At 34.8% G+C, this 7,336-nt stretch overlaps 1 non-coding gene across 1 annotated transcript; it reads right to left on the reverse strand.

The window, feature by feature from the left end:
• Positions 1-2,025: 2,025 nt before the first annotated feature.
• LOC111755804 (small nucleolar RNA U13) lies at positions 2,026-2,125 on the reverse strand. Its single transcript, XR_002790357.1, has one exon. It is a non-coding gene; the product is annotated as a small nucleolar RNA U13 (small nucleolar RNA).
• Positions 2,126-7,336: the final 5,211 nt, after the last annotated feature.

Consider the following 7,336-nt stretch of genomic DNA (forward strand, 5'->3'; position numbering starts at 1 on the left):
GAAGAGAAGGAAGCTGAAATATCACAAAAGCTACTGTAATACAGAAGAGTAAGGATAAGGTAGATTGGCACAGGTTGGTCAGCGTGAGCCTATGAGAAAATTCATTGATATGTTTGATGAAATGGAAGAAAGAGTCAAGGAAAACTCGAGGTCTGAGACCTAAACATTGGGAAGAATGAAAATTCCAATTAATGATATGAAGATTCGTTTAAGGAAAAGAAATTCAGGAAAATCAGATCCTGTCATTATAAGTTAGTGTCACCTGAAAAACAAAATGGTGTGATCATATAATATGGAACATGTTATGATTTTTCTTACAGTAAAAGACACTACCAAACACTTTCAGAAACACACTTGTGTCATTATTTTTGCTACTTTAAGCAGTTTTGAAGTCTTCTTTTTAAAATGTTTTTAGTTGTGCTGTGGTGTCTGCTTCAATGTTCTAAATCAGTTAAAAACATTCGCTTCTCGTGGTTCTTTAGGGAAGGTCTAGATGTTTCATGGCTTCAGGTTCAGTGAATAAAGTGGATGAGACATATTCTAATATTTTTATAAGTCTTCCTTTCTGTTGAATGGCACTCAGCAGCAGCAGTCACTTTGTGTTTAATTAGGCCTGCAATGATAGTCATGAACTGTTTCAGAAAGTGACAAGGATGATAGAATAAATGTTTGAATTAAACGAAAGTATTTTGAAGGGGACTAATGGTGATGTGTTTTTTATGGAAATAAAATTTTTAACATGCTCCGTACTTTATGATCACACTTGGTATATCCAAGTGGCAATGGTAGATCGATGATGGCGATACAGATCTGAAGTTCCAGGGAGACAGTGAGAAAGAAGGTATGAATTTGGGGGCTGTGAGATGCTCTTGGTAACCACAAAATGGGAGCGGGGTGTGAGGGTGCAAAGGGGAATCGAGGAGTCATTAGGGACAGTCTTACTCCACTTTAGCCTTGTGGAGACCCCAGGTTGTCCCACAAGACCTAGGTCAGTAGAATGATAGGGAAAAGTCTAATTAAGAATGAGAAAGAGGGAAGGTAATACTTCTGGGGGAAAAAGTAAACATGAAGCAATTGGTGGAAAGAAAAAGGGGCCTAGAAAATAACTGGTTTTTATTTCCTGGAAACTGATGCTGAAAGATTGCATATGAAAGAGCAGGAAGCAAGGTCATAGCTGAGGATTCTGTATAAGTGGGAAAAAAGAAAACAAAGAACCAGTGATTCCGGAAGTTTGAAGACAGAGTCCTGAGAATCATGAAAAGTTTCCTCTGATCAGTCCTAATTTCTCCATGAATTAGCAAAGGAGTAAAAGCCAAGAGGAAAATGAGGGCAGTGCTGAGGGAGTGGGGAGAAGGACAAGGTGTGAAATAGAGAACTAGGAGAGTGAGGGATCAGTGGGCAGTGGGTAGACATGGTGAGAGGACCAAAATGCCAGCTTGTCAGGAGCCCAAGAAACAAGGAAAGGGAAAAGAATCAAGATTATATATGCAAATGTATTTGCAAATTTCCCAGAATTTATTTATCACATATTACAAATATGTACCAATAAAAATGTTTTAAAAACAGAAAAGTGATGTGCATGCACACTATGCAAAAGGTTTTAAGGCACAGAACTTAAACTTGTCACTTGGAATTTACTTAACGATAATACTAAAATACCCAAAAATATTTTTTGTTGTTTTTTAAAACGTATGTCAAGATGATAGAAATGAATTCTGCATAAAGATAGCAGCAAAATGAATCTCTAAAGTCAAAGACAAATACATTGCGATGAAGCAGTTTGTCTTCTGAATTTAGTGATGCCAAAATGTGCTAGAACCAATTATATTACTACCAAAATTAAGATTACTTCATAAATGTCAAATTGAACACTCAAAATATGTTCCAGTACAAGTCTCATTTCCCAAATACATAGAATTCCACAGTTATTATTTTGGTATTGAATTCTATCTTACACTTTATGATTAGAGTAGTGATTCTGTATCATCAACTCATTTGAAGTCCATTCTTTTTTTTTTTTTTCCACATCAGATGGGTAATGTTCCAATGCCGTAACAAGGTTCAAAGGAGGCAATGTCATTCATGAAGATGAACACCCAATCAACACGCTTATGAACCTGAGGAACTGAAGTCCATTCTTTATTCATAACCTATCAACAGTCTATTATTAGGAAAAAATGTACATACTCTAATTGAGGGTTAGAAGATAACCATTATACCACACTTATTTTTGTTTTGTTGAATGCTTTAAACTTATTGCTATATATTTGCAAAGTTGATTTATCATTTTAATATCAATGTCTCCAATATGGTAATTGAGTTTGTAAATTTCAATTACAATTTTTAGTTTTAAGATTTGTCCTTTTTGACTGAGATAGAATTCTAATAACTTCCTTGAGAGTTGTTCCTTTCATTAAGTGAAGATTAAAACTGACATTGTTTTTGGCCTAAATATTTTTGCGATTCTAACACTGCTGTATGGATTCTTTTTGCTTCAATCACTTTCTGGGTTTTAAACCATTCAATTTTGGGTCATATTTATGTACATATCTTACTAACAAACTTACAAGTAAAAATATTTCTTAAAAATTATAATAGAGCTTGTGAGTTTTTAACATATCTGTGTAATGCCAAATTATTTTCCAAAGAGTTTTTATCACTCCAAGAGTGTGTATACGTGTGTGTGTGTGTGTGTGTGTGTGTGTGTGTTTGTGTGTGTGTGCGTGCACGCATGGGTGTGTAATACTACTGAGGATTGAAGCCAGTCTCTGTATGCTGGGCAAGTACTCTATCACTAGGCAACATTCTCCAACTTCTGTGAACATTATTTAATTTTGAGATAAATTTTTGCTACAGTTCCCAGGCTGCCTTCAAATTTGCTATTCTTCTGCCTGTGGGATCACAGATGTGTGCTGCCATGCTAACTTCCAGGAGCAGTTTGTAAGTGTGCTTCTAGGTCTGCAATCTCACTAAAATTTGTGAGGGCCAAGCTTTAAAAATTCAAATATCACATGGGTAGAAAATATTGTGTCTTTATACTACAATTTGAGTAATTTGATAACTAATAAATTTGAGTGTATTTTCACACATGAATTCATGTCTTGTGACATGACTTGTGACACAGTCTTGTGAAATGACTTTTCACTGTTTTACATATTTTTTATTAACTTTAAAATATGTGGAATTATTTATACATTTCAGGCACCATTGTTTGTTAATTTCATATAGTTTATTTTTTCCCATTTAGTGTCTTTTAACAGAGAGAAGTTCTTAATTTTAAGAGTTATGTTATCTTTTACTTTGATTTCTTCACTGTATATTATTCAAAAGATCTATATATATATATGTAAATGAGATTATTATTATTTTTAACAAAATTGTTTACTTTCTACATTAAATTTTAGTATATTTAGAAATATTTTGTACATTATATGGTAGGAATCTAATTTAAATGTTTTATCCTCAACCTAGAAAACCATGATTTCAGTATTAATTATTATGTAACTTCTCCTTTTTTCTCCTTAGGCACAAGAACAAACTTTGTATATTCCAGATATAAAAAATCTATGTACACACATATGTATGTTACACATATGTGCTACTCAGTATGGTTATTTATTACACATAAAATATTTATGTATTATTTATACACTATCTTCTGCAATTTTATGAGTTTACACTGGCATAGTTTGTAGGTGGGACATTATTCTAGGTCACCATAATGGTAGAAGCCTCTGTAAAGTGCTTGATAATGTGCAGAAAATATCACATATTCCAAACTTACTAAAGATATCTACCTGAAATCAGCAGCCCTCACCATACCTAATGGTAGTTTTGCCACTAAAGAAGCAAGGTAAGTTATTTATCATTATTACCATTATTGGTTTTGCTATATTCCTTTACTTACTTAAATACAAGCACAATTTCCCTAACTAGTGTGTTTTAAAGTATTCTCCACATTTGAAGGTCATGGATTCTGGATTGCTAGGTAATCCTGCCTAATCCTCCATTTGTTTTCAAAAATATTCAGATTCCTAGTGGTAGCTAATTGAAGAATTTATGAGAAACTATAGTAAAGAAATTGTGGCTGGATATGGTAGAAAATCTGTTTAAGCTGTTTTGTTCTTATTTTGAAAGAGTAAATGTTGAAAGGCTGTAACTATGACTCAAAGATGTCAGGAGCTCACAATTTGTGGGAACACTTGTTTATGGATATGAGAAATGTAAAGAGCACAAAATACTTTAGAAGGAAAGCACACCAGTAGGAGTCAAATCCAGGCTTCATTCTGGCCCCGGGACCCAGCGGGGCAGCATTCTGTTCCTCCTACATTGCTGTCAGTGCAATCCAGAAGGAAGCACAGCCTTGTGAGGGTCTTTCCATTCACTTCTGTTAGAAAGGAAACTTATGGGTTCCTGTTTATCTGAAAGTGGCTTGTCTTTATGCTTGTTTTCAATGAATATCAATGCTGACAGAGGATTCTGGTGGGATTGTGATTACTTTTTCAGATGACTATATAAATAGAGAACAAATGAGAGGACAGATGAATAGGAAATAGGGAGATCTCTATCAGATGGATAAGGGAACAAGAGCCGGATGAAGGAGGGAAAGAGATTATTAGGGAAACTGAATGGAAACAAAGACAGCATGTCTGGAGGGAGAGGAAGGGAAAAGAGGAAAATAAAAAGAAAATACTTAAGACACGTTATGTGTATGTACCAACACACCACAATTATAATCGTTATGTACCGCAATAATGTACTAAAAAAAAAAAATACTAGCCTTCCTCTATATCTTAGTACTTTTCTTGTTGGTGAGGCAAAGTAGCTGACACCCAAAACTAAATGAGAGAATGTTTATTCAGCTCACAGTTTGTAAAGGTTTCAACCCACAATCGGCTGGCTCCAAGGCAAGATGACTTGGCAGAGAGCCATCACAAAGAACTGCCAGGCAGACTGTAGAAAAATAACAAGGAAGAGAAAGGAGGGGCTAGTCTGTTTTTATTCCTTATATTATATGCCATAGTATAATATACCCATCCTAGAACAGACGTAACACTCACACCTTTAGTTCTAGCACTGGACCATGAATCAATCACAAATTCTAGATTCAGTCATCTCTTAAGAGCCTGCTCCCGCGTATTGTATGAGTCTTTGTAGGAACATCTAGACACAAACCATATTACTCTATCACTGTTTTGTTAGATGCTATGCCCTTTTGTCTCTTGCTGGTTCAATTTGTAATGAGCTACATAGATTATTTGCCTTATTTCTGTCCTGATGTAGGTCACTGAATTTTTCCAACTCTAGATTGGAAGCTTTTATTCCATTTTTGGAAATATTCATCACTTATATTTTAAACAAATTCTGTCCAATTCTCATCTGCTTTTGAACTTAAGTTACACAAGAGTTGTACTATCCGTTACTGTTCCACAGATCTCTGAGGCTCTAGTCACTTTTCTTCAAAATTTTTGCTCTCTAGTTTTAAAAATGCCTATTGATCTTTTTAAAAATCAATAAATACTTTTTCAGTCACCTCACCCAGTTAAACTCATCCAGTGATTGTCATTATAGTTATTGAACTCGTAGGTTCTCAGTTTGGCATTTTATTCTTTTCAAAATTTCCATTTCTTCAATAAGTCCATTTTTTTTCCTTTAATCACACCTTTCTTTAATTATATCATAGGTTTAATAGTTGTTTTTTAGTCTTTGCCTAATAATGCTAACATTCAGGTAATCTCATGACTTGTTCTGATTTTGTTCTCTATTTTTATTTTTCATTTAGAATATGTATGCGTACGTAAAATATCTAGCAGTATTTATTGCTTGTTGTACATTACAGATGATGTTACAGAGACGTAGGAATTTTCTATACTCCCCTAAAGAGCATGGTATTTTATTTTTAATTTTGTCATTAGGTGGACAGTTGAATACCTGATCATTTTGCACATTATCAAGGACCTGTGAAGTACCAGTGTTCCCAAAACCCTTTAGATGAACAGCTCTGCAGCTCTTGGCTCTCTCCTCTCTGTGGAGGTCAGTAAGCTTTCTGAGGATGGGTTCACAGTAGCCCTTATTCCTGAATGTAGTCATTGCTATCAAATGACTTCTCTCTGGAGTCTCAGCTGGATGGAGCAGGTCTTAATGAGAAGGTAGTGATCCCTATGGAAGCTGGAAAGGTACTATTCAAACACTAGCATTTGATGTTACATTCTCAAACCCTGGCAGCCAACTCTGATCAGACTCTAGTATTTTGCTTCATACATATACTACTCAGATCCCACGTAAGAGATTTTGGGGAGGTAACGTCTCCTCTCTATTTCACCCCTACACAGAACCAGAACTTTTTCACCCTGCAGAACACTGGGTGTGGCCTAGACTCCTGTTCCTGACACTCTGTTTGGAAAAGGTCCTCGCTGGAGCACAAGGACAATTGTCTCACTACGAGGAGCCTCTTTGTGTTTTCAGAGATCTTTGACTTGCACTACTTATGTCCATCTGTGGCAATCATTGATTCAACTATTTTGTGGAGCTATTTTGTTACTTTTGGTGATGCCAGTCAAGTACCAGTGTCTGATCCTTCTCTAATATTATTTAACATATTCTTTAGATTCAAATTATCCCAATAAAATGGCAAGGCAAAGTCAAAGGAGTGACTATTAAAGTATTTAATATGAATATCATGAATTTTGAATGTTAACATTGTTATATAACATTAATAGATTTCTCATATTTAGGCAAATGACATGTAGAAATATAACAATGTTATTGAAAAACTATTTAAAACTACAACCAGAAATCTAAATTTAAACCTAGATATAGGTCACTGCACAGTATTTGTTTACCAACTAATATACACTTTTTAGAGAACAATAAGGTTATATTTTAGAAAATGTTAAGAAAACATCAATATTCTCATCCAAGCACACCCTAACAAGAAACAGCTACCAACCAGAACTTCTTTCTATGGCTGTTCCCCTACCTGTGTGTATTCCCTCTAGTGAACATAAGTAAATGATTCCAGATATCATAAACAAATTGTTTCCTTCATGAGACATCTTTTATACATTTTGACCAAAGCCACCTATGTGTCTGTGTGTGTGTGTGTGTGTGTGTGTGTGTGTGTATACATATATATGATCAGCATAGGGCTCCAATGTATGATTATAATAACTTATTTAATTATCCCTCATTGATAACTGTCAATTCTTTATATAAAATGAGAACACTCAGGAATGCAATTATAGAAGTCAGTGGGATTATTTACCAGAAATTTTATTTCTCACATTCCAAGTCCAGGATACAATTTAATTGCCTGTTCCCTTGGGTCAGGTGGATG

Source organism: Cavia porcellus, unplaced genomic scaffold (genome assembly GCF_034190915.1).
Source record: "Cavia porcellus strain 051 isolate PalLab524CR breed Dunkin Hartley unplaced genomic scaffold, mCavPor4.1 scaffold_22, whole genome shotgun sequence".
NCBI lineage: Eukaryota > Metazoa > Chordata > Mammalia > Rodentia > Caviidae > Cavia > Cavia porcellus.